Consider the following 27572-nt stretch of genomic DNA (forward strand, 5'->3'; position numbering starts at 1 on the left):
CTTGTTGTTCCACTTATTTATGCATTCATTGGTTGATTCTTATGTGTATGTCCTGACTGGGGATCTTACCCACAACCTTGCCATGTCAGAAGGATGCTCTAACCAACTAAGCTACCCAGCCAGGACAAGGCAGTTCTACTTTTAATTTTTTGAGGTAACTCCATATTGCTTTCCACAGTGGCTGCACCAATCTGCATTCACACCAATAGTGCACAAGGGTTCTCTTTTCTCCACATCCTCACTAACAGTTATTGTTTATTGATTTATTGATGAGAGTCATTCTGACAGGGGTGAGGTGATATTTTATTATGATTTAATTTGCATTTCTCTGATTATTAGTGATGCTAAACATCTTTTCAGATGTCTATTGGCCACCTATATATCCTTTTTGGAGAAGTCTATTCAGATGCTTTGCCCATTTTTTAATTGGATTGTTTGTTTGTTTGTTGTTGAGTTTTACAGGTCTTTATAAATTTTGGACATTAACCCTGTATCAGATGTAACATTGGTGACTATGTTCTCCAATTCAGAGGGTTGTCTTTTCATTTTGTTGATGGTTTCCTTTGCTCTGCAAAATCTCCTTAGTTTGATGTAGCCCATTTGTTTATTTTTCTTTTGTTTCCCATGCCTGACACTATAAATCAGAAAAAAATATTGCTATGGGAAATGTCTGAGATTTTACTGCCTATGTTTTCTTCTAGGAGTTTTATGGTTTTGAGTCTAACATTTATGTCTTTAATCCATTTTAGGTATATTCTTTATTTATTTATTTATTTTATTTTATTTTTTGTATTTTCTGTAGTTGGAAACGGCGATGCAGGCAGTCAGACAGACCAGGATCCACCCGGCATGCCCACCAGGGGGCGTCGCTCTGTTGCAGCCAGAGCGATTCTAGCGCCTGAAGCAGAGGCCATAGAGCCATCCTCAGCGCCAGGGCCAACTTTGCTCCAGTGGAGCCCTGGCTGCGGGAGAGGAAGAGAGAGACAGAGAGGAAGGAGAGGGGGAGGGGTGGAGAAGCAGATTGGGCACCCCTCCTGTGTGCCCTGGCTGGGAATCGAACCCGGGACTCCTGCACACCAGGCCGATGCTCTGCCACTGAGCCAACCAGCCAGGGCCGCATTTTAGGTATATTCTTATGAGTGTTGTAAGAGAGTGATCTAGTTACTTTTTGGGGGGCACATATCTGTCCAATTTTCACAACACCATTTATGAATAGACTACTTTTATTCCATTGTATATTCTTGCCTCCTTTGTCAAATATTAATTGACCATAAAGGTGTGGGTTTACTTCTGGGCTCTCTATTGATCTATATATCTGCTTTTATGCTAGTACCATGCTGTTTTGATGTAGTATAGTTTGATATTAGGTAGCATGATTTATCTTGCTTTGTTCTTCTTTCTCAAGATTCCTGTGGCTATTTGAATTCTTTTGTGGTTCCATATAAATTTTTGGAATATTTGTTCTAGTTCTGTGAAATATGCCATTGGTATCTTGACAGAAATTGTGCTGAATCTATAGATTGCTTTGGGTAGTATGGATATTTTAATGCCTTAAACTATTCTTGCAGCTAGTTTTTGTTTAAAGACACCAGTACTTTTATTTTATATGGCCAATCACTTCTTGGCTTTGAGCAACAAATGTGTAGCCAGGTCTGGCGAGGGTACAGTGGGGACAACTTGAGAGTCAGTCACATAATGCCAGAGATGTCATTTCATCCTGAACCCCTAGCTCTACTTGCTGACATAATATTTTAAGTACCTTTAATTTATGTTATTCTCCCCCCTTCTCCAGAAGACTAACCTCAACCTCCTTCACACATTACAATGTTTAAATCAGCCCAACATTCAAAAGCACATACACTCATAAGGGAGAGAAAACTTAAATAGAAAAAGCATTTGCCAATGTCTCAGCTTTGGCTCCTCCGTTTGAGTTATGCATTAGGATGCTTTTATGACTCCTAAGGCTTGAATTATTAATAAAAACATGGATGTGATCAAATAGTTTGAAAGTAATTGGCCAATCTGCTCCTTTTATCTTCTGCAGACAGAACTGTTTCCAGAAATACAATACTTAAGAGGGGTATTCTGAAAATTTAGTATAGTATTTCCTCTTTTTATTTTTCACATTTGATCATCCTCATTTCTTTTTTCTCTTTCTTCTTTGCCTCCTCTTCCTTAATTTCCTCCTTTTCAATGATTAAGTGATTTCATTTACATTAATTAAAATTAAATATAGATTGAAAATGATGAAAAAAATTGCCTAACTTTGCTCAAATATTTAAGGAAGCCAAATTATCTCAGTGGAAGGTAAAGATGAAGGAATTCTAAAATTCTGTTTTAAATGGGGTACCTGTATTTTTTAATGAGGGAGTAGATTTTTTCATAGAAAGTTTTATTAAGATACCAAGATCCTAAAACAGTTGATAGAATTTTAAAACTGTCAACAGTATTTTCCCTTAAAGAAAAGCCCCCAAAGCGGTCAAGGACTAAGAGGACATGAAGCATCATGTTTTGTATCTTTCAGCGTCAGTTGTTTGCATAAAGCTTCAGGCCCCAGAATTGAAATGTGACTTGTGGCCACAACTTAGTGGGCAAGATAGGACATTTTCTGAACTCCAGATCATAAAAATAGTAAGTACTTGTAACTATGTTCACTGACATTAAAAAGTGCTCAATACTTTCAACTGTCCTAATTCTGGCTGTGCCTACTCAATAAATATCCAGAACTGCTAACTTGAATTCTAAGCTCTGTCCACAGCGAGGCAATTGCACGAATATCATAATGTTCTTTTCGATACAGTTGCTCTCATGAGTTGCTATGCGTTGAATTGTGTTCCCCCCAAATTCATATGTTAAAGCCCTAATTGCAAGTACCTCACAATGTGACCTTTTTGGGAAATAGAGTTGTTCATATAATTAGTTAAGATGAGGCAATAATGCAGTAGGGTGTGTCCCCAATCTAATAAAACTAGTGTCCTTGTAAAATGGGGAAATTTCAACACACACAGAAGCAGAACACCGTGGGAAGATGAAGACAGAGATCAGGGTGATGCAGCAGAAGCCAAGGACCAACAGAGATATCCAGCAAACTCCCAGAAGTTAGGAGACATGGAACAGACTCTTATTCACAGCATTCAGAAGGAAGCCACCTTGTCACCTTGATTTTAGAATTCTAGTCCCCAGAACTGTGATACAACAAATATCTATCATTTGATTCATGCAATATGTGGCACTTTGTTATGGCAGCCCTAGCAAAATAATAAGTTGTTTAGTAAGAAGGTATATAAAATATGATGTGATATTTATAATGCATAGCATGTATATTTTTTGTTATTATGAGGAGATAAAATCTTCAATCATCCAGTAATTATATCTGAATTGGCAATTCAAAAATTTTTAGAATCACATTTATGTATTCCTTTTGGAGAACAAACTACCCAATGAATAATTTTCATTTTTACATCTGGTTCAAAATCACATCAAATTTTAAGAGTCTATCAAATAGTAATAATAGAACCTATGATGTAGCTTTAAGAATTGATTAAAGTACTGTTGATAGCTATTTCAAATTGTGCCACATGATTTGTATCTGAGATAAATGCAGGAGTAGATTCAGCTTTTATAAGCCTGAATCTTATACAACTCTGGGATCTTTATTTAAGAAGAGAAGATAAAAGTAAAAAATTACATTCATATAGAATGGGCCCATGTAAGTGATAGGCTCTGAAGCTTAGTCTTGACTAACTTCACCTGAAATATATCGTTGGCCATAAGACAGTGACAACACAACCCAGAGACAATACACTTAGTTTCACAGAGATGAAGTGCTGCTTATATATCAACTCCATTTTGCTAGACTATAACTATGAAATATATAAAAGTTGAAACACAAGGGAAAAGACAGACAACAATGCCAAAATATTATTGCAAGTGTTCTAGACAGATCAATCTAGTCTCAATTTAGTCTAATTTCATGTCAGCATTTCTCTATAAGCAACTGTACTGTATGCGCAATGAGTAATCAAGATATGTTGATAAGAAACCAAATCAATTAGCTGGTCAGTTTGGCAATCTAGTGCAAATAGTAAATCAAAATAGCTATTAAAGTATGAACAACTGTTCAATCAGAAGTATCTATATTCCAGTGGAATATCCCATAGATACAGCCCCATATACTGACATCTCTATTTTGTTACATTCCCTCTCCCTCTCTACAATATTAGTACTAAGCGTTTTAGAGTCAGCTCAAGACCCTGTACTATGTCTTATGTTTATACCTCTGTCCATTCCAGTTTCTCTATTGGGATGTATCTCTCTTTGCCTTCCCAGTAAACGTCTGCTTATTTTTCTGTGTCCTATATGGTTAAGTCCCAGACCTTAAAACAATGGACTAAGAATTTATTACTTCACTTTACATTATTCTGGGATAGGTATGTTCTCAAACCCATAATGGTGATACATAGTCTAAGAAGAGACATACTTTTAAAAGTCTCCACCTTTCTCTCATGGTTATTTTTCTCATATACAACAGCAGCTCCTACCTCAATATTCCTTTTAAATTATCTACAAACTTCTCCATGGGTCCTGGATCACTCATATACTCCCCTCTCCCTTCTCTTGATTTGGATAATCAAATAACTGAACAGACAAAGGAAAATCCTTTCCAGGACATTAGTGGAGGGAGGAAAATAAAACCACCGTTAGCCCAGGTAGAGGGAAAAGACTGGAAACACTCTGTGTTCATTACATGTGATCTTTCTCTTTTCAACACTCAGATACTCTCAGAGACTCCAGGAAATCCACCCTAACAACACACTGCCACCTCTCTCAATCTTAATTGTTTATATTTCTGCCAAAGAGTGAGGACCATTTGAGATTCAAATTTACAGGCAAACAAAGAATGTCCCCTATAAACTCAAATTTGATATGAGAAGAGCAATACAAAAAAGTAGTTGCTGGCTCCACTCTTTCTTGGAACAATGATTTTGTTACGATAAAGGAAGAATCACGTGATTTCATCATGTTGCATATGTGAAATAATTAGAAAGAAAAATGACTTTTCAAAATTCTACAGTCTTTAGTAAAATGTGTGAGGTGACCAGAATGTCATTTTCATTCAGTCACAGTCCCTGTTCCCCAAAAGCAATGGCCTCTGAGCAAAAACGTCCTTACTCATGAAATGGATCTGCTCGAAGAACGGAGAGACCTGGATTAAGAGCCTGAACTTGCAGCTTCTCGGCTTCCAGCTGAAGGGGTGTGTCACTCTCCTTTTCCAAATCTGTTTCTCCTAAAAGAACTATATTTTCTCCTCTGACCAAAAGAATCCTTGAAGAAATATCACATTTTTTTGCCCACTTAAATATGCTTCACAGTTTGTTATAGCACTAAATTAGCAAATTGATCAATGATTCTCAAAAAGCCTATAAGCGTCCTTCCATCTCCAAGCAGGACCAAGTGCTTTACCCAGACTTCATGAGACGGAGACGAGCAACTCACTGCCGATGTCCTGGAAGAGGCTGCTGTGCGGGGCGTCTAGTTCACTCTGGGCTGAGTGAAGGCAGCAGTGTACAGGAGGAAGGCCTCCCCCTCATCATAGTCACAGGTAGTTGCTGACACCACAGGACCAGGACAGGAACTTGGGCTGGGTCTAGCACTTCTGCCTGGCTTTCAGCTGCGGGGCCTGAGGAGTAGGGTGAACTGCTTAAATGAGAGGTTCTATATTCTTAATGTCTAGCACAGTAATGAGCACACAATACATCCTCAGGTAATGTTTGAAAGAAAGTAAAATATCTCTACAGGTTATTCCCAACATGTTCCTTTTGATCATAATTCTTTAGAAGCTACATGATTATTGGAAATGTGTTATGCTAACTTTTAGAGTGACAGGTATAAAGTACTTGCTCAATAAATGTTTATTGATTGCAAGAGGGAATTTACAAGACATGAGCTTGTGAAATAATTAGCCTCTGCAAATAGACTTTACGGTCCTAAGTAGAATTCACTGGAGATTTCTGAATATAGAAGGTACCCCACATGGAGTTCTAAATTAATTATATAATTAGGCAAAATTTTCTTTTGGCAATTGTAAGGGTCACATAGAAAATGATTTAACTTCCCTTCACTTTTCCCCACAAAAATATAGGAAGGACATTTAGCTCTCTCTCCCATATATTTACGGCAATATGTCGTAAAGCGTTCCAAACAAATTAAAAAGTATATCAGTGCAGGAGATTGCCATTTTCACCATGTTTCACTTCACATTTGACAGCTCTACTCCTTGGATGCTGCCAAATGAAGACAATATTTCCACTACAAAAACAGGAGTGGGAAGAGCACAGCAAGCAGAGGGAAGGACAAGGCAAAGGCTTTGGAACAGGAGGAGCTTGGAAAGTTCAGAGAAGAGAAAGGGTACCTGGTTACCTCTTGGACAGCAGTAAGTGTCTGGTGGACAGGGGTAAATCTGTGTAGGGTCTTTTAGACTATGATCAGAGGTTTAACTTTACCCTACAGTGTCATGAGATGTCATTGAAGGTTCAGCAGGGTGTGAGTCATCAGGTAGAGCCTACAGTGAGATTAGATTTTTTGGGAAATACTGAATTAGACCCATGAACTGGGAGGGTGCTAAGATGATTTGGAAAAGTCCATATATTTGGGGGCTACCATCTTCCCTCATTCCTATTCATTTTTGTTTATACCTCTTACCTCCACTTTTAATTCACACCCTTCCAAACACACACATCGATATAACAGAACTGAGTAAATGAGAAATGTACATGTATGAATTCTGATGTTAAGTCCCATTACAGCATCTTACCAGCATCAACATACAAAGATAGACTAATTTGTGTATATATCAAACCTACAGCCAGGTATGTGGGAATAGCAGAGTTAAGCAATGATTATATACTGCTCACAAAAATTAGAGGATATTTCAAAATGAAAATGAAGTGATGAAATGTCCCCTAATTTTTGTTAGCAGTGTACTTCCACATTAAATATACTAAAACACAAACTGAAACACTGAACACACTGAAATTAGCTAGTTGGCATATAGCCAATTATAGCAAGGAAGCAAACAGCAAAACCACTGGACAACCAATTATAGGAAGGCAGTTCCTTATCACAGAAGGAAAGAACTCTGAGCTCCCGTGGTCTGCTACCACTGTCTCCTACGTGGTTCATACTATCCCTTTCCCCTTTTCACACCTGGCTGGGCGCTTTGGGCTCTCCCAGAGAGCCCTTGGACTAGATTTTACAGAGGCTTGGAACATGAAAGAAAAGGCTACCCACAGCTTTATGGTAACTAATGGACGGTAAGGCACCCACCACGAGTTCAAAGTATTGTAAACTTTTGTTCCTGCTTCAAAAGGACTATGTGTGGTGTATATATTAATAGGAAAGTTAATTCAAGATATATACATATATATGGATTAATACACTTGATAATACAATACTTTTGTAATGTTGAATAATCCTGTGAGTAATTTGGAAAGGCAACCTCTGGTTAATTTCCACATGCCACCTGAAGCTGTGGGTTCACTGTGGGTGTTAAGACACCCTATAGTTTTGATAGTAATCTACCCAAACTATGTATCAGCTAGATTTTCCCAAAGCTCATTAGTTTCTGACATGGGCTGACAAAATCTCAGTTCCTACATCTGCTCTCTTATGTCTTCAACTCCAAAACCCATCTTTCAATTTCAATGGGAGTAATTTAGAAGATAGAGTTTGGTATATTAATTTTTTTCCCTCTCAACTAAATTTGAAAGGATAAAAACTATTTCACTATGAAAAAATAATTTGTAAATAGAAATGTATCTTCCCACCAAGTCTTAGTTTTATTTATGTGGCATAAATGAACCAAATGTCAATTTTATTTTCTAAATGCACATATATTTAATATGTGCTAATTAGCAGGTGCTGTTCGGAATAATAGTTCCCAAAGGTTCTTTTAGGAAAGAAACCTAAGCAAGAAAGGGTGTCTTTATTTTGTTTGGCTAGCATTCTGCTTAGCTATTTTTAGCAGATTCTTCTTTCCTTTCCCCATTGGTCAGGATTGAGGAGCTGAAACTATATTATAATAAATCTCTTCAGTAAAGCTGCTCTTTCCTACCAGTATAAAGGATAACAAAATATGAAGCTGCCAAAAGCCACAAAGTGTTTTTCTATGTAAAATAATGAATCCTTAGGACACAGGCTCTGAATGCTCCCTCATGATAGATAAACAAAATTGATCAAGCTACACAGAAAAGTAGGTACCTATTTTATTTTATTTTTTTTTTTAAGTGAGAGGAGGGGAGATAGAGAGACAGACTCCTGCATGTACCCTAACTAGGATCCACCTGGCAACCTCATTAGTGGCCAATGCTCTGCCCATTTGAGGCTGATGCTGGCAAACAAACTATGTTTAGTGCCTGAGAAGCCATCCTCAGTGCCAGAGGCCAATGCCATGGCTTCAGAAGGGGGGGGAGAGAGAGAGAGAGAGAGAGAGAGAAAAGAGGAGAAACAGAAAGCCGCTTCTCTTGTGTGCCCTAACTGGGAATTGAACCCAGGACTTACACACACCAGTTCAACACTCTACCACTGAGCCACCGGCCAGGGATGGTACTGATTTTATTTTTTTTTTATTTTTTTATTTTTTATTTTTTATTTATTTATTTTTTTTTTTTTTGCATTTTTCTGAAGCTGGAAACAGGGAGAGACAGTCAGACAGACTCCCGCATGCGCCCGACCGGGATCCACCGGGCACGCCCACCAGGGGCGCCGCTCTGCCCACCAGGGGGCGATGCTCTGCCCATCCTGGGCGTCGCCATGTTGCGACCCTCCTGGGTGTCACCATGTTGCGACCAGAGCCACTCTAGCGCCTGGGGCAGAGGCCACAGAGCCATCCCCAGTGCCTGGGCCATCTTTGCTCCAATGGAGCCTTGGCTGCGGGAGGGGAAGAGAGAGACAGAGAGGAAGGCACGGCGGAGGGGTGGAGAAGCAAATGGGCGCTTCTCCCATGTGCCCTGGCCGGGAATCGAACCCGGGTCCTCCGCACGCTAGGCTGATTTTATTTTTAATTTTACATTTCCTCAATGCTTTTCAAAATTCTTTAAATAAAAATGAGCTCCCAGAAACCAGTTTCCTATATCTCACAAAGTAAACTGAAAGACTAGTGAATATAATCTTCAGCATCACTGAAGTTTTCAACATGTGTGGAATGGGTCCTGATAATGTGCAGTCAGTATGGAGTGGTGGGCTATAGAAATTATGGGGCCTGGGCAACCTCAGCTCAGAGAGCTCCAATTACTCCCCTGCTTCCAACAGTTTAGAAATCAATGCTTTTTAAAAAAGAAAACAGAATACTTAATAGCTATTATAGTTATAGTTATTAAAATAATCTGACATCACTATAGAGTCTTTAAAATCTAAATATTTGCAACATTCCAAGAACTGCATTGGATTACAAATAGATCTATATATTATTTACAATTTAAAGATAGGATGGTGAGACTAAAATCTACTTTGTAATAAAAGGAAAAAAGAATATATACTAACTACTACTTCTACTTAATTTTTAATTGCTAGAACTCAGAAAAGTGAGTAATAGGCCCATTCTTGGGGATGACAATGCCAGTGACTTTTAGGGAGCTTTTTGGAATTATGGAATTAATGGTATCAAATAAACTTCCTTGGGGATACAATGGGATGAAGTAGAGAGATGATGGGTTTGGTGAGAGGTACTACTTGAGCCCTTAGTCCTAGAACTCATGATTATACATCAAGATTGTAGATCAGAAGAAATTTACTGTGATAGTTTACTTTTGAAAATGGACAAAAGGGTGTTCAGAATAAAATGAAAATTCTACTCTTGAGAATCAATGCTATGGGAAGACAGTTTTTTGTTGCAAATCCTCTAGAAATAATTTTATATAATTTGCTACTTATTTGCATAAGTTTTGGAATAAGGCTAGTCACTTTTCAATGTTAACAATAGTTTTTCTTATGGACCATAAATATTTAATGATCATCTATATATATTAAAATCATGTGTTGATATCTAAATATATGGATGACAATTAGAAACTGCTCTCTATTATAGTTTCATATTACTAGAAAGATAACTATGGTTAGTCAGTATGTTTTCAAAGTCTCTTTATAGATAATACTTTTATGTTTTTTACTTTATTTTACAATAATTGCAAGTGTCTGTTAGGTCACATTTTAAGTACTATTAATAGTTATTTAAGATGCATCTTATTAAGATTTAGAATGTGTTCTTATTGTGTACACATTTGTTCACATGTACTGCATAATGTTTTAGTATATGCATCCATGTACTGTTTACTAGTTTGTACAGACTTGGTATAAGTGAAAAAACTACTTGATTCTAAATGTGAAATCTTAAAATTCCATAGTTCATTTTTTTGTTTTTCCATGATATTATTTAATAAATATATCCTATATGTAATACATGCATAACAAATACATTCTATATATAAATGCATATTAAATATATACTAAAATATGTTAAATAAATATTTAAGAACTATGCTGTTTTTAAAGCATCAATTTATTTAATCCCCCTAACAATCTCCTAAAATAGATATCACCCCATTTCACAGATGAGAAACTGAAGCACACAGGTTTCAGTTACCCAAAGTTACTTAAACAGCAAGTGGTAGGGCAGGGCTTTCACCCTTCGACAGGCAAGCTCCAGAGTCCACAATTTTAACACTGACACCATGTTTCTCAGTATATACCACTAAGTCGTTTATCTTCTAAATTTGGCTTCTATAATTCTCTTGGCTGTAGAATGAGTGTTTCAGACTATGTCAGGAATAGCAGTGCCTTCTCTATCTTTCCAAATCACTCTTTATCTCTTTCTTCCCAACAGGTAATTGTACTGACTTCTAACATTGGAGATTAGTTTAACTGTTTTTTAACTTGATATATGGATCTATCAATCTATCTACCTATTATCTATGACTTTGTGCTTGTAGCAGTACCATCTTCATATTTATTCCTATTTCAAAGCAGTTCTATTCCAATATGTGAACATACTATATTAAAAATAATCCCTTGCTACTATAGATGCATATTTATGTTATTTCCAAATATATCAGATATAACAATTAATGCTGATATGCACTGTATTAGTTTTCTAGTGTCCAAAACTGGATGGCTTGAAACAGAAATTATTTATCACATAGTTCTGAAGGCTGTCAGTAGGGCCATGCTCTTCTGAAACTCCTAGGGTAATCCTTCCTTCTTTCTTCCCTACTTCTGGTGGTTTGTGGGCAATCTTTGGCATTCTGTGACCTGCAGATGCATCGATCATTCCAGTTACACAGCCATTTTGTCCTTGTGTGTATTCACGTCATCTCCCTTCTCCATGTCTGTCTCTAGACTTCCTCTTTCTATAAGAATATCAACCATATGGGATTGGGCCCACTGATATGACTTTAACTTGGTTACCAGTGCAAAAACCCTGTTTGCAAAGAAAGTCACATTCTTTTTTTTATTTATTTATTCATTTTAGAGAGGAGAGAGAGAGAGAGAGAGAGAGAGAGAGAGAAGCAGCAGGAAGCATCAACTCCCATATGTGCCTTGACCAGGCAAGCAAGCCCAGGGTTTTGAACCAATAAAGTCACATTCTGAGGCACTAGGAGGTGAGGATTTCAGGGTTCTTTTTATGATAAAATACAACCCATAACAAAATTATTGTACATGTCTCATGTCTTTTTGTCTATCTTCTATCTTTCTTTAGCTGCTCTCTTTTCAAATTCATTGCAGTGTTACTTAGAAATGCATTTTTTTTGGTAAATATTGACATTAGGTTCAGAGATCTTGCTAAATTCACTTATTAATCTCATAATTTTTCTGTAATCTCTTTTGTCCTGTCTTCATATACTGCCATGTCATCTTTTTCCCTACAACTTGACACTTGTTTCTTTCCATTTTATTCACTGAATAAGTCATCCAGTACAATAGTAAATAGAAGAGACTATAATGGTATCCTGGCCTTGTTCTTGTTCTTGTGGGGTAAGTTTGAGCATTTCATCATTAAGTACAATGTCAGAAATACTTTGTCAGATTGGGTAAATCTTTCCTACTACTAGTTTAGGAGTTTTATTTAGTTATGAAAAAAACGTAGACTTTTATCATTTTTTCCATTTATTGAGATGGGCATCTCATTTCTTTTATTTTGCAAATATAACACGTTATAATGGTTTAATTTTTGAATCTTGCATCTTTGAAATAAATTCAACTAGATCACTATGCATTATCTTGTTTATATATCATGGAATTTGGTTTGCTAATAATTTGGGTAAGATTTTTGCATTTATGTAATGAGAAATATTCTGTTATGATCTTTTCTTGTCATGTCCCTGTCATATTTTGATTAGATTTCATGAAAAAGCCATTTTAATGTCTAGTTTTAAAGTAATTCATATTGAAATTATTTATCACAGACCTAAAGTCATAAGATATTTGTCAATGACTTTATAGTCTTTCAGATTGTAAAATTTAATTATCTATAGAATTTTATGAAGATTGACAGCGTCCCAGAAAGTTATGCCCTTTCACAATTTCATGGCCCTTGAGTCTCCAACTGAACAATAAATGGCATCACTATTTGTTCTCTCTACCTACTTACTATTCTTTATATATCTTCTAAGCACTTATCTTCAAATAACTTTCTTTGTATATTTGATTGGATGTTTATTGTCTGCTTTCCTCCCCTGGAATATAAGCTGCATGAAGTAGGGTCTCTGGTTTGCTCCAATGCTTTAAACAGTGTTTGGCACAGACAAAAAACTTAATCAATGTTTCTTGAATGAATGAATACATTAATCTTATATTATATACTCTAGCTTGTCTATGTAATGTATAGTGTATCAAGCTTATAAAGTGTATGCTGAATTAATTTGCTTACTTAATTGCTTTTTTTCTAGTTGTAGAAAACAAGTATTTTTGACAAACAAAATACAGATTCTACCCCAAATGGCATTTTGAGTTAACAGGCAGCTCATGAATTTCATTATCTTTCCACAGAGTGGCCTTCTGCCCCATCCTCTACAAGGAACACAACCCTGTCAGTCACATGCCACCGCATCAAAACTCGAGCTGACAGAACAAAACAAAGAATCATCAGTCAACAGTTTATAGCATGGGGTTTACAAATATGTGGGAATAAGAATTCAAAGAAATGAAGCAGTCTTCTTTGGAGAATCTTAAAGTGACATTTTTGTTCCTTACCCTTTGTTCTGCTAAGTAGCATCATAACTCAGCATGGTTGCTGAGGACTCTATATGAGCCCTCATAAGCATGCCTGGAGAAGGCCCTCCATTAAGTATAGCCAAGGAAGTACCTGGGTTTCACTGTTTTTCTGTTTTACTTTGGCCAGGAGGACAAAGAATACTTATAGATTAGCTCAGATAAAGTTGCATGATTTTATTGAGGCCCTGAGTAGGTCACTTGCCTCTGCTCTTTTCCTTGCTAAGCACACTTCCGTTTCCTTCAACTCTGCCTTCTTATCTCCAGAATGGGAATGTCTCCTATCTTCATTGCTATTAGAATGACTAAAGGAAGCACAGATGAGTTTGCTTCCATCCAAAGGTCTATTGCTACAGCACAGTTGTGTCATTTTGACATATGAAGGAACATGATAGCAGTTAATAATTATACAACTTACTGAGACCAAGTTAAAAGCTTTTTTAGAAAAAAAATTTTCAAAACCATCCTGCTTAAAATATTCATAAATAGCATGTATCTTTCTTTTTTAATTTATTTTACTTTTTATTTTTCTGAAGTGAGAAGCAGGGAGGCAGAGAGACAGACTCCTGCATGCACCCGACTGAGATCCACCCAGCATGCCCACCAGGGGGCGATGCTCTGCTCTTCTGGGGCGTTGCCTCACTGCAACTGGAGCCATTCTAGCACCTGAGATGGAAGCCAGGGAGCCATCCTCAGCACCCTGGCCAACTTTGCTCCCATGAAGCCTTGGCTGTGGAGGGGAAGAGAGAGAGGGGAATTAGAAAGGGAAGGGTGGAGAAGCAGATGGGCGCTTCTCCTGTGTGCCCTGGCCAGGAATTGAACCCAGGACCTCCACGTGCCGGGCCAATGCTCCACCACTGAGCCAGCCAGCCAGGGCTAGCATGTATCTTTCTTAATATATTTGGAATTCAACCATATGTCATTATCAAATTTATTGCTTCATTTTTTGATATCTTACCATCTTTTTTCTTAAGAAGAAAAAAAAACTCTATAGCTCCCTGGACATATTAATAAAACTGGGTCATAAATAACATTTCCTTAAGAAATGCATTAAAATATTTCAGTCTGTCTATAAGAGATGGAGTTGCATTTATAGGAAAGTGAGGCTTTCTGAAGACAGTAAGCAGAGGTGTGATTGGGAGCAATGTGTTTTCCTGCCTTGAATCAACACCTGTGACTGATTTAGGAACAGCAGATGATTTCTGCAGACAATGTCACTGAGCTTTCCTTTCACAAAAGTCACTGTGAGAAATGCCCATGGAGATGGGAAAGAAGAACCTTATGAAGGGAGGAAAAAAGAAATTCAGTCACATCTTCATTACATCGTCCATTTTCTCCTTCTGTGATATGAAGTTACTTTTTATTTCTTGGCATTATTCTGTTTTACAATCAAGCTAAAATCATGGACAATTTTTTTTTTAAAGTGAGCAGAGGAGAGAGAGACTCCTGCATGCACCCTGACTGAAATTCACTTGGCAACCCTGTCTTGGGCTGATGCTCAAATTAACCAAGCTATTCTCAGTGCTTGAGGCCTACTCTCAGACGAACTGAGTGATCCTCAGCTCTGGGGCCACACTTGAACCAATCAAGTGACTGGCTGCCGGAGGGAAAGAGGGAGAGAAAAAAGAAAGGGAGAGAAGGGGGGAGGGAAAGAGAAGCAGATGTTTGCTTCTCTTGTATGCTTTGACTGCGGATCGAACACGGGACATTCTGTATGTGGGGCTGATGGCCAGGGCAGACAATTTTTTAGATAATTAAAAATAATGTATATTTGTTTTCTGGAATTCTTTTAAAAATAAATTTGAATATACACATCTCTGATCTAGTCATGAACAAACACTTTAAGCTATATCAGAAATACACACTCAAACAAGTTCAGTGAGTGGATATTTTTCTCTTTTCTCTTTCTTAATACTTAAGTGTTTCTTAAATACTTTCTTCTTCACATTCTAGAATAGAGAGATAATCTTTGATTTATACAAAGGACTAAAATAGAATGGTCAGCAGCAGTTACCTACAAAATAAAGTGGGAATGTCTCATCTGGAAAAACAAGGTATCTATTTTTCTGTCAATCTGCCTGCCTATGCTTAAAAGAGTCTCCCTCTTAAGAACCATTTGGATACTTTAAAATAGTATGTTACTTATGTTGACACATAAAGAATTGAGCAGAATGGACCTCAATGCCAATACAAATTTGAAAAATGTTCTTGTGATCAATTATGCTCTGAATAATACATGAATGAAAAGCAAAGTGTTGAGTTTATAACACTGCAACTGCCATTTATTGCCTTTGGCACTTCCTATCTATTAGATCATCTATTTCCCGTAATGACACTTTGAGTCAATATTTCCATTCATAAACATGTCAGAGATTTGGAGGTAGAGGTTAAGGAAAATTAGGTAACTTTAAGGTCACTAAACTGATAATCAGGAGAGTTGAGTTTATAATTTAAGATTATATGACTTCAACCACCCCAACTCTCAGCCATTACCCTGCATTGCCCTACTCTTCTTTATACTGGGTGAATTCTGATTCTGCTATACAGGTAAGAGTTGTCCACCATTAGCATTCAAAATACTTTCTCCCTTGATATAGAGTGAATCATATTTTTATTCTCAATTAGAATGTCATAGAACTTTCTAACAGCCAATAACAACAAAAATCTGACACAGGACATATAATTTTAACTTCTTACAAGGAAAAGAAGCCCATTCAAACTAGTATAAATTTTATTCTTGTATAAAAAGTAGAATGATTACTTCACTGAGACCAAGAAACCACATTTTTTTATTGTCTTTATTTTTAGTTTACCCTCTTTAATAAGTAGCTGAAGCATTGCAGTTCATGTATGATAAGTTTATCCTCCTAACGCTTTGGGTTTTTTCAAATCATTACATTAAATAGAAAGAGATATGAAGCACACAGACACAAGACTCTTGGTTTCAAATAAAGAATCCCTCCTATAAATCATATATGTTAACTATATTTTAGAAAGCCCCTCTCTTTCAGTTTGACTTCTCTTAGAAATTATATTGAAGATTAAAAGATGAAACAATTAAGTGTCTCAGATTTAAGTAAGGCAAATCTTGAAAGGGTGGTTCAGCCCAAAGTTCAGCTTGTCTCAGCTCTTGTTCAGGTCCTTTGGGTTTGAGAGACTTTGTCATAGACATGAACTACAGTTCTAAAATGTCAGGTCTGATATTACAAACGTTTCCGGTTTTCATGGTAAATTTTCAATGAATTACCCTACATCTCTGTTTGTCCCTTTCCCAGAAGCACAAATCAAATGTCTATATTGCTCAGTTTATTCTCAGTCCTGCTCATATATTTGGTCCGATCCTTGCCATTTTCTTTTCTTTTCCTGGGTTACCCTAAGAGAACTTTCAAAACTTTAAAGTCCATTTGTACCCAAACTTAAAAGCACTGAAATTCATTAATGTTGAATTTTTTGCTGGCAGACACTTAAAACATGGTACTACTGCTTAATTATATCTGTATGTGAGGTGGTAGAGTGAATGATTATGGATTATGGGGGCTGATTCTAGAGTCTAAGAACTTAGGTACCAGTCGTCAAACCATGTGATCATACATATATGACCTAGTGCTTGTGTAAAAATTATATGAATAAACCATTTGGAATAGTAATTAACATTATTAAGAACTAAATAATACTACTCATATATTAACATTATTAGGGGGAACTAACTGCACAGACCCATATAGTAAACCTTAAATTTCTTTCTAATAATATTTAAAAGGCATTGCATACTACTGTGTTCCTAATGTTGCTAGGGGTTATGGGGACAAAAATAAATGATTCTGATCTTATGGTTCTTAAAGTTTAGTGAAGGTGAGGTGGTAATGAGAGAACAATGGAGTTCCAGTTTTGCCACAAAGAATATAAGTATAATGGATACCAGAAGAAATAAATAAACTAGGGCAAGTCATTAGAAAAAGAGGCCATGGGTTGTGCCTCGAGGAATAGGCTTATAATGTTTCCATAAGCTTAAGTGGAAAATTAATTTTATTCATGAATAAATCTGTATTAATTTATTAATATACTAAAAAATTCTGAGAAAAAATGTCTCAGAACAAACTTATATGGCACTTATCTTGTCATATTTGAAAGTTTGTTCCCAGAATAAGGTACTTCCTTTGATATCCTTTATGAAACTATTTGAGAGAATATGAAGACAAAAAGGGTATAATTCATATTTATTTTTATAATATACTACAGTGAGATAAAGGTTACTATGAGAAAACCTTATTTTGAAGGTTCTTAGTTCACCTTAGTCTGGTGAACATGAACCAGCCCATAGAAGCTAACTGCACTTACATTATTATTATTGTTATTATTCCAGTCTCCTCACTGAAGTTAATGACACAAAATTACATCAACAATTGGATATGAGATGACTTTCAACTACTGTCTTCCAAGATATATTAAAGGAAAGACGGATGGATACATTTGCCTATTTCTAGGGAGAAAGATAATTTGATTATAGAAAGAGTAGAATGGATGAATTTTCTCTCCTAACAGAAAAGTTTAGGTAGCACACAGAAAGAGTAAAGGTCTTAAAAAGGTGTATTACATATGCCATTTTCTCTCATTAATTTTGAGTTAGCAGTAAGCATGGAGAATGGCTAAACCAGTAGCTTTCAAACTTTCTGGTACAGTCCAATAATGTGCCTGATCTGTTTCATATCAGTTTGCAAGAATTTTCAAGAATTTTGGGAAATAGTGGTTTAAAATGGCCATTATTAAACATTAGATTATATAACTTAAGATCAGATACATTATATTAAAAGTAAAGATAATAAACATTCAAAACTTAACAGTTTCTAATTATTTTACTATATGCTTTTGAGGTTATTTACATTATCTTCATGGTTGAAATAATATATAACAGTGTGCACAGTGCATCTTGCTGAATTCCACCATCAATAGTGTCATACTGATAGCTTGACATCTGCTAGGGGAAAGAGGAAGTGTAATATTTACACCATAGAGATTGGCAAACTATAAATGAGAGCAGTTTGCCCTAAGGTTGCTAGTTAGTTGTTAAGCATTTTATATTGCAACCTAGTAACACACACATATTTATTATACATGTGAATGTACATTTGAATAAAAGCTTCACATTGTTGCATTCTATATTTTATTCTATTCTCTATATGAAATCTAATACACTTTAAAAATATGGTCACAATGAAATAAAGTAACTTCTATTATTACCTAAAAGGACCTCAATCTGAAGTATGAAAAATAAACCAACCCAAATAGATAAGAATTTATCTCATTTAAAGGAAATGACATTTTACAGCTTTAATTGACTAAATGCTTCTGAAAATTTTCACTATCACATAAATATACTTTATACTTTGTGTGTGGTTGACTTTATGGCTATATCTACAATGTATTTCAGACCTTTCCAATTAATTAGTGACTGTGTAGTTTGAAGATTTGCCTCCAGCTCTAGATGTGGCCTCTGGTTAATCAAAAAACAGTGGTTCTCAAGTTTATTGTGCAGAGTCTCCTGAGGGCTTGATGAAATACAGATTGCTGGAGCCTTGCTTTAGAGTTTTCTAATTCAGTTGGTCTAGAATGAGGAGCAGTAAACCACATTTCTAATAAATTCTCTTGTATTATTGACATTGCTGGTTCACGGACCATAATCTGAAAACTATTGGGCTAAGTTACTCAGGGTAACTTGCCTCGGAGATTCATTCAAAATTCATTCAAGATGGGCCCTTTAAGCCAGGGTTATTCTGAAGGCAGTAAGGCTTTGTTCGAGGAATGGGTGGATGATAGATTTTGGACCAAAGATAGGTAAGGCAGGTTTGATGATGCCTCCTGGGAAACCAAATGCATTTATGGGCCAAATTTTCAAAGTCTCTCTCTCTCTGTCTTTGATCTACTTACAAATGTAAAACAAGGAGTACAATGGCCATCTTATAAAGAGCACTGTGACAAGACCTATACACAGAGGACGCAGGGCCACAGAAGAAAAGAGAAGTGAACTTGCTTCCTGAACCACCTCTGAATTTATTCAGTTAAGCGAGGTCCCCAGAATTCTCAATATTGCTTAAGCTGGTTTGAGTTGAATTTTCTTTTCCTTGTGGCGAAAACCACCTTAGCCAATATGTCTTTATCCTTAATGAAGTATTTAAAAATCCCTAGAAATATTTCTAAAACCATTATCCGTTTTACAATAATCTCCATGAACTGAGATATTGCTGGAGGGACCCTTCATAAGTGTATGCCAAACTAATACTTTGTCTTGCTGCTGCCATGAAGGGAAAGTATGCACATCACATCCCAATCAGGAATCTGCATTCTGCATTCCAATAAACAAACAAACAAACAAACAAACAAACAAGGTTACTTTGAAGAATTAAATTCTCCCAAATAAATGATAACTTAAGTATTATATATTCTAGCAAAACAACTTAATCCCTGACTGTTGGAATGCTGAATTCTTAAGCTATGTTCTTATATTGATAAGATATTGAAGGGAAAAACTGCTAATTTCTCATCATAAATAGACTGATCATAAATTTGATAACTTGGAAATTTGGGGATGTTTTATTTTTATTCCTTAAAATATATGATAATAAGCCAGCCCTGCATACTATAGCTCACAGGCCAGATATATATACATAATGACCTTCTCCCTGTCTGTGCTTTGCCTCTTCACAGTCTTAGTGGTATATTTTGATAAACCAAAGTTCTTAATATAGTCCTATTTGTTATTTTTTATTTCTTTATTATTGGCGCTTTTTGTTTTCTATTTGAGAAATCCTTCTCTATTTCATGGTTTAGAAGATGCATTGTATGTTTTCTCCTGAGAGTTTTATTGTTTTACTTATCACATATGGATCTTATATTATCTGCAGTTGATTTATATGCATGGTATGAGTTAGGAGTTAGAGTCATTTCTTTTATATCCAACTGAAGATTTATTAAAAAGATCACCTTTTTTCCTCTGGTCTCTGCCATACATGAAGGGATCATATCTATGGTGGTGAGACCTCATTTTAAGGGAATGTGACATGCTATACTCTATGGTTCTATAGATATTATTAAGAGTATAGCTTTTAGAATAATCTATTAGAAGAAAAGGACTGAATTTTGCTTCAAATAGAGCAATGGCATTTTTATTTTGTTTCCCTATCTTGAAACCAACCAAAATCAATAAAACTGAAAAATATATACATATTGTATGTGTTTGTATGTGAGTATATGTGTGCATGTGTGTGTGTGTATCTCATTTGTATATATATGTATATGAAATAATGAACTAAGGATCTTGCCTTATCCACAAAATAATGTTACATACATTTTAGGCATATCTTTTTTCTTTTCAAATCTGATGAAACTTAGATTTAAATCTGGGAAAACATTATAAGCTAACCTTGATCCAGTTAAAAATTTCCCTAAAAGTAAACATCATCATTATAAAAGGTCAAATATATGAGCATATTTTTAGAGGTTCTTAATCTAAAAGAATTAAGAGACACAGAAAACAGTATGAAATATTCTATGCATAGAAACCTATAAGTAGCTGAGATCTGATATGGAAATGTTGAAGTCAGGTACTTGAAATTCTTGCAAATGGAATTATTAAGTTGAAACAAAGGCTTGGCATTTTGAAACATGTTCTACAGGGGGTGAGTCCCCTGACTTATTGTTGCTCTTGACTTGGTTTTAGGTACAGAAACGCATAACCTGCAGGCAGCTCTATGTGCCTCCGATCCTTAAGTGAATGAGACTTGAATGTTGCCTGGGAAGTGGCCAGCAGTCAATAGATGTATATTAAACAGGTTGTTTTTAGAACATTTCTTAACCCTAATTTTCTCATATGAAAACCTGATATTTCAGAAGCAGCACTTTAGAATACTGTTCTGATTAGAAAATGGGATAGCATATGGGAGTTTTATTACAATAAAATCCTATTCAAAGGGGTTATTATTTCTAACATTGCTTTTCTCTCTTAGATTGTTAAGATTTCTGAGAGAATAAGGTTGACACTTAAATAAGCAGATGATATTTACATGAGGCATAAGTCCAAACCACATCTCTCCTGTTATAGCAATTATGTTTGAGAAACTGGTTTCTGGAATTTTAAAGCATTTTTTTCTTCCATATAGCTCTGCAGATTTCTTTTTTTTTTTTCCTTTACCTTTTCTGAAATGATGTTGATTTCAGGTCTTCTAGGGCCAGCAGGTAATGGAGCGGAAAGATACTGGGGAAGGCTGGGATGGAAGTGGCTATCTGTGATGGTTAATCTTATGCATCAACTTGGCTGGGTCACCTAGTGCCCATATAGTGGGCTAACCATTATTTTGGGGTATGTTAACTATGGTATTTTCAGATGAGATTAGTATTTGAATTGGTGGAGTGACTAAAGCAGATTCCCTTCTCAGATATGGGTGGTCGTCACCCAATCCATTGAGAGCCTACACAGAACAAAAGGTGGAAATGGGAGAATTTGCTCATTCAGCCTGACTGCTTGACCCATGCCAACAGTCTGCTCCTGCCCTCTGACTGGGACTTATGTCATCTGCTCTCCTCGTTCTCAGGTCTTTGAATTTAGACTAGATTATACCACTAGCTTTCCTGGGTCTTCAGTTTGTAGACATCCGATAGTGAGACTTTTCAGCCTCCATAATGATTGCATGAGCCAATTCCTTAATACATACATATATATCTATAGATGTATATATCTATCTAGATATACTTGGGCTAAAAATAATCAAGTTAACATGCATATATTAAATATCTATCACTTTCCAGGCCATACTTAGCCTCACCAAGTCACAAGGATCCATATATTTCAGTTTTGCTGGTTTTGGTGGGCTTCCGGATAGGGGAGCCAAATAATGATGCCATTACTCCATCATGTGTACATACAGTTGGTTCCATTCTCTCAAGAATCCTGAACAATACACTACTCATTCTGAGCTAAACTGTTATAAGATATGGTTTACCCAGAAGGTCGGCCCTGACATCCCAAGCCAAGCTACCATTCCTCTGGCAGATTGTTGACTCTGTGTGGTTTACACACATACAAACACACCCACACAATATTCCAGTTATTACTATATCTCAAAACTGTGGTTTATCTGCAGGTGGATGCTGAGAATATACAAAAAAAGTAGACATGATTATGATATCAATAGAAATTCACTGCATACATAGATACAAAAATCTTAGATAATTTTGGATAAGTTTCTGGTGTGGATAAATAAAGCTCTAACCATGCAAGATTCTAGTTTAGAATACTTTTTAAAAATATGTAATCTGTATGCCAAATAAGTAGAAGCTGAAGCTCATTTAAAGTCAAGGTAAATTATAGCTGTTATTTCAACTGATATATCAGTCCTATCATTCTGACAGAGAGGAAAATTAATTTAGTCTGACACAACTTCACTAAGAAATTCAGATTACTACCTCTTTTCTTTCACATGTTCCTAAAACGTTGTTAAAATTTCCATTGAGTTTATGGTAATAAGAGTTTATCCCACCCTCCACCCCCCACCAAATGAAGAACTCTTGGTCAGCCATTGTCCCACTTAAAATAGAAAGATCCACTGGCACTTGTCCCATTTTCAAGTTGAAGTCCTTTGGACATATAATTTCAATTTTATATAAACACTTACTTTTAAATGACAAAAAGTAGCATTGTTCTATAACCCCAATCCAAAATATCTCTATTCCATTTCATTTCAGTTTTGTCTTTAAATTTTATAGTTCTTGTATTAGCTTTGTGAAAATTAACAAAATACATGCACTGCATTTCATATAATTATCTAATTGATACTGAACAAATAATTTAGGAATATAAAATCATCAGAGCTGTCCAATAATTTGGAATTGAGGCTTATTCTAAGGAGGAATCTTAAAATGTAGGAGATACTAGGTATATATATTATATTTAAAAAATCCACCCTAAGGTATAAACTATGAAGTAATAGTTTCAGATGCTGGAACAATCACTTTCAGTCAAGGGGACTAAGGATTTTAGGGATCTGGAAATAGATGATTAAGGTAAGCATGGATAAATAAAATGTCAGTCTGTATAAAGTTGTTTTACAGAATAATAACAAAGGTTGAGTAGAAAAGGGGAGACTATTTTCCATCAACCTTGTCTCCATTCTGTTGAAAAGTTTGTGGAAGAACAGCTTAAGATCACTCTGTGGTTGTTCCTACCCTGTCAGTGTGTTGTGGACCATTAATGGCAGGAAGCCATTATAGATTCAAGGCTTAGCAAAAGGCTAAGTTCTCCCCCCTCCATCTCCATATTTGGCTTTGATGCTGAGTATTTGCACCCACTCCACTTGCTTCCTTGGGTTGCAGGAAGCAATATACATGCCCTTCCTCTGACTCTTTGTTTGTTTCAGATGTTTGTAAATTTCACTAATGTTTCCTGTGTAAATTTCACTAACTATCCTGTTTTTGCCTTGGGAGAGTTCCTGTCTTAGCCTGTGATGTGCAACTTTGTATCAGGGTCCTTGATTTGCATAGGTCTATATAATAAAGCGAACTGGGGCTGTGAGGCACTCAGATACTGCCAGGCAGTTTGAAGAGTCCTCCCAGTCCCATCGGTTTTGTTTTGACAAGTGTGTTTCCTCAATTCCGCACCGTTATTTGGAGCCGCGCTGGTCCGCGGCATCAGTGGCCTGAGCAGTGGGGGCTCCAGACCAGTCTTCAGTGGCGGCTGAGCACTCCAGGCTTCCGTAGGAAGCTGCTGAACAGGTACAGAAGACACCTGTGCCTTTAGGCCAGTCTGCGACCTCCGTTTGGGCAGCAGTGAAATCAGGAGCTTGAGCAGTCCATTCACATGAAATTCCTCCTTAGTCACAGCCTTTTCAGCAGCAGCTTGCTCTTCCTTTGCAATCCCGTCAGGATCTCTGTAGATGTAGAGATCATCCATGACCTCCCGTGGTATTCACAGGAGATGGTGCCACGCATGCACAGAACTTCTCAGTCCAGCATTCACACCACACCCACTGAGTGAGCCCCTTGTTGTTGCAAGGGATGGCAACATCCATGTAGTACAAAACAGAGTCTGTGTTACACAGGGCAATGGTAGCCGGGCTAACATAAGGCACCTCTGTGAGAGGCTGGTGGTCAGTCCTGGGATCAGGAACCACCAGAATTCTTGGCTCCCAGAAAGCTGCGGGGATCTGGTTAGTGAAGATTCCAGGAGTGAAGCAGCCAGGAACAGCAGCAAACTTCAACAGAGCTCACTGGCCAGTGTTCCTGGCCAATATGGCACTGACATCAGTGGGGTTTTCAACAGCAACTACGACACGAGCTGCCAGCAGAAGCTTCTCTCAGGTTCTCTTCTGATTTATGACACAGTGCCATCACTTTTCCTTTTGTAGGAGTACTGTTACATTTGGAAGTCGAAGTTGGTGCCACCCAAGGGGTTCCTGCGCCAGGAATTTGAGGACATCCTCCTCCTTCATTTGAAGGACATCAAGGGCTCTGGACATTGTGAAAGTTTCTCTTTAAGTTACTTGGAACCAAAAACAGTGCAGTATGAGCTCCTCTCAGGATAGCGCAGAGAAAAACTAAACCCTGAAATTCTACACGTCATTCTCACTGAATTCAGGTTTAACAACCAGGGCCATAATTAAAATGGCAATTCAGCTTATACAACAGCCTCTTCTCTCTTTGGTTGTTGTGTGTTGTCTTTTTATGATCAAATTTTATGTAAACTGGCAAAATTGAGATTTTGGATTTGCAAAGTTGAAGTCCAGTCTCTAGGACTTTTGCTTCTTGAAGTATGGTTTATTGAACCAGCAACATTGGCATTATCTGGAGCTTTTTAAGAAATTCAGATCTATATTTTAAAAAGATATTTGGGTTATGACTTTCCCATTAAAATTTGAGAAGCACCGGGCTTTAATGTTTCTTAAAGTTCAATTCCTACTGTATATCTGAATGATATCACAAATATATGATATTGGATCTCACCCAGCCTAAAAACAATTACCATGCATCTAGGCAGCTTACCACTGTGATTTTGTTGCCATTTCTGTCTCTTTCATCATCAATAAATATTTCAAATACCATTGACAGCCAGAGATAATGTGCTCATGAATTCTTTACAAAATATGAACTATTTTAAAATTAATCATCTAGTCTAAAAATAGCATAAGCTCTCAATGATGACTCTATGCTATCACTACTCTACTTAGAAATAAGCATGGCCATGAAAGGTTACTTAAAACACAGAAAATGTAATTTTAAGAATACATGTATATTTGGCCCTGGCTGGTTGGGCTCAGTGGTAGAGCATTGACCCACTATGTGGAAGTCCTGGGTTCAATTCCCCGGTCACAGCACACAGAAGCACCCATCTGCTTCTCCACTGTTCCTTGTCTTACTTCTCTTTCTGTCTCTCTCTTCCTCTCCTGCAGTCATGGCTCAATTGGAGCAAGTTGGCCTCAGATGCTAAGGATGGCTCCATGGCCTTGGCATGAGATGCTAAAATAGCTTGGTTGCTGAGCAAATGAGTTGTGGTCCAGTCACACAGAGCATTGCTTGGTAGGGGCTTGCCAGGTAGACCATGGTGGGGTGCATGAGAAAGTCTGTCTCTGTCTTCCCGACTCTCGCTTAATTAAAAAAATATTTTTTTTACATTAAAATTTTTTATTTAATTATGGTTATTCATGCTGCTGGTAGAGGCTCTATTTTGAATAAAATAATCCATGTAGCATTCATATGGAATTGGTCACTTCACCACAGCATTCTGAATAATGTATGAGGCATCCAGCAAAGATTAATTTGAATGAAAGAATATTCTGAATAACTTTCACTTTTTAATTCACATCAAAATTGGAAACAATATTACTGCTAAATCATTCATTCATTTCTGTTTACATTCTGAATGTTGCATGGCTGGGAGTCTCTCTCAGGAAAAGGATGAAGTGCTTTAGAAATTAAATTACCCAGCACACATTCATTTTTCTTTCTTCTTTGGTAAATAACAAATCCTTATATTCTTATGCTCTTATAGTGTGAGGGAATAAAAACATCTTTCTATTATTTAAGGGGAAAAATTAAAGGTGAAAAACACCTAGTCATCATTACAAGTCCATGATCCTGACCCATAAAGTGCTTTAGAAAGAGTTACAATTAAGAGAATGATTTGTAAATACATTTTGCAAATATTATTGCCCTGAATACAATTGCTTGGTAACAGTAATTGTGTGTAGAATGCCATGCTGTGACCTTTTTCCAGCAGAGTACACACCTTAAATCATATCTTTAATGTTTTTCTTTTGTTTGTTTTAATGAATTATAAGATGCACATATGTGGAAGGGTCATTGCTATTATTTGCTAGTAGTGTCAAAAAACAAACAAAAAATGGACGATTTTCTCGACTTTATAAACTAGCAACCTCCTTTGTTTGAGTGGGATGAAAGCATCTCACTGAATATTTTGATCTGAATTCAGGAAGCAAAGGCAAAGCAGCTGATATTCTTCCTCAGTATTTCTGCTCTGAATGTGCTATCTCGGCAGATTTCCAATGTATCTTTCCAGTAAAAGTTAAAGAATGTGAGACAAAAACCATAAATAGCAAACTATCCTACTTCATTTACAAGTAATTTAGAGAACTGAATATCAGAATCATAATTCTCCCAAATTATTTTATAACTATTACAAGACACTGTATATATTTTTTAAAAGATGTATCGGCTTTTTAATAATCAGATATCTAAATCCAATAATCTGGGTCATTGAAACCAGAGGATATTTGATCATACTTCCTCTTTCCAAAACCAATGAAATGTTAAGATGAAAATAAAAGAAAGAATTAATCCAGTACTGCAATGATAGTTAACAGAAAAGGGTGCCATCATAGCATATCTTTAAGAATATTTGGAAGATAATATAAGATTAGGGAAAAACAATGCACAATTTAAGCACTCACAATACTATAAAAATAGAACTGCGAAAAAGTAAACTTGCTAAAAAGACTCTGTTATCAAACACAGGACCCAAGGCAGCTGCAGAAACTAAGAGCAAGGCTGAAGGGTGGGCAGTCAGTGGGCTCATTAGTAAGAAGGTTGTACAAACTTGTTTAACACTGCTAGCTTTCGGAATTATTGACTATCTAGTTTGATCCAATTGAAGATGAAAGAACAACCCTCTAAAGTACGCAATCTACCACCAGAGATTCATTTTGTAGGTGACAGGTCCAAAGCCAAAAGTGGAATCATGCTCCAGGTAACTTCTGGATCTCTTCATGAACCTTGAAATTCAACAACTAATGTCCACTTAGTCAAAC

General features: G+C 36.5%; 1 protein-coding gene and 1 pseudogene across 3 annotated transcripts in view; both read right to left on the reverse strand.

Annotated features, from left to right (window-relative positions):
* Positions 1-27572, reverse strand: part of B3GALT1 (beta-1,3-galactosyltransferase 1) — a 602130-nt gene that overhangs the window by 385607 nt on the left and 188951 nt on the right. The window lies entirely within an intron of this gene.
* LOC136306494 (small ribosomal subunit protein uS2B-like) lies at positions 23913-24767 on the reverse strand (annotated as a pseudogene).

This window comes from Saccopteryx bilineata, chromosome 5, assembly GCF_036850765.1.
Source record: "Saccopteryx bilineata isolate mSacBil1 chromosome 5, mSacBil1_pri_phased_curated, whole genome shotgun sequence".
In the NCBI taxonomy this organism is placed as follows: Eukaryota; Metazoa; Chordata; class Mammalia; order Chiroptera; family Emballonuridae; genus Saccopteryx; species Saccopteryx bilineata.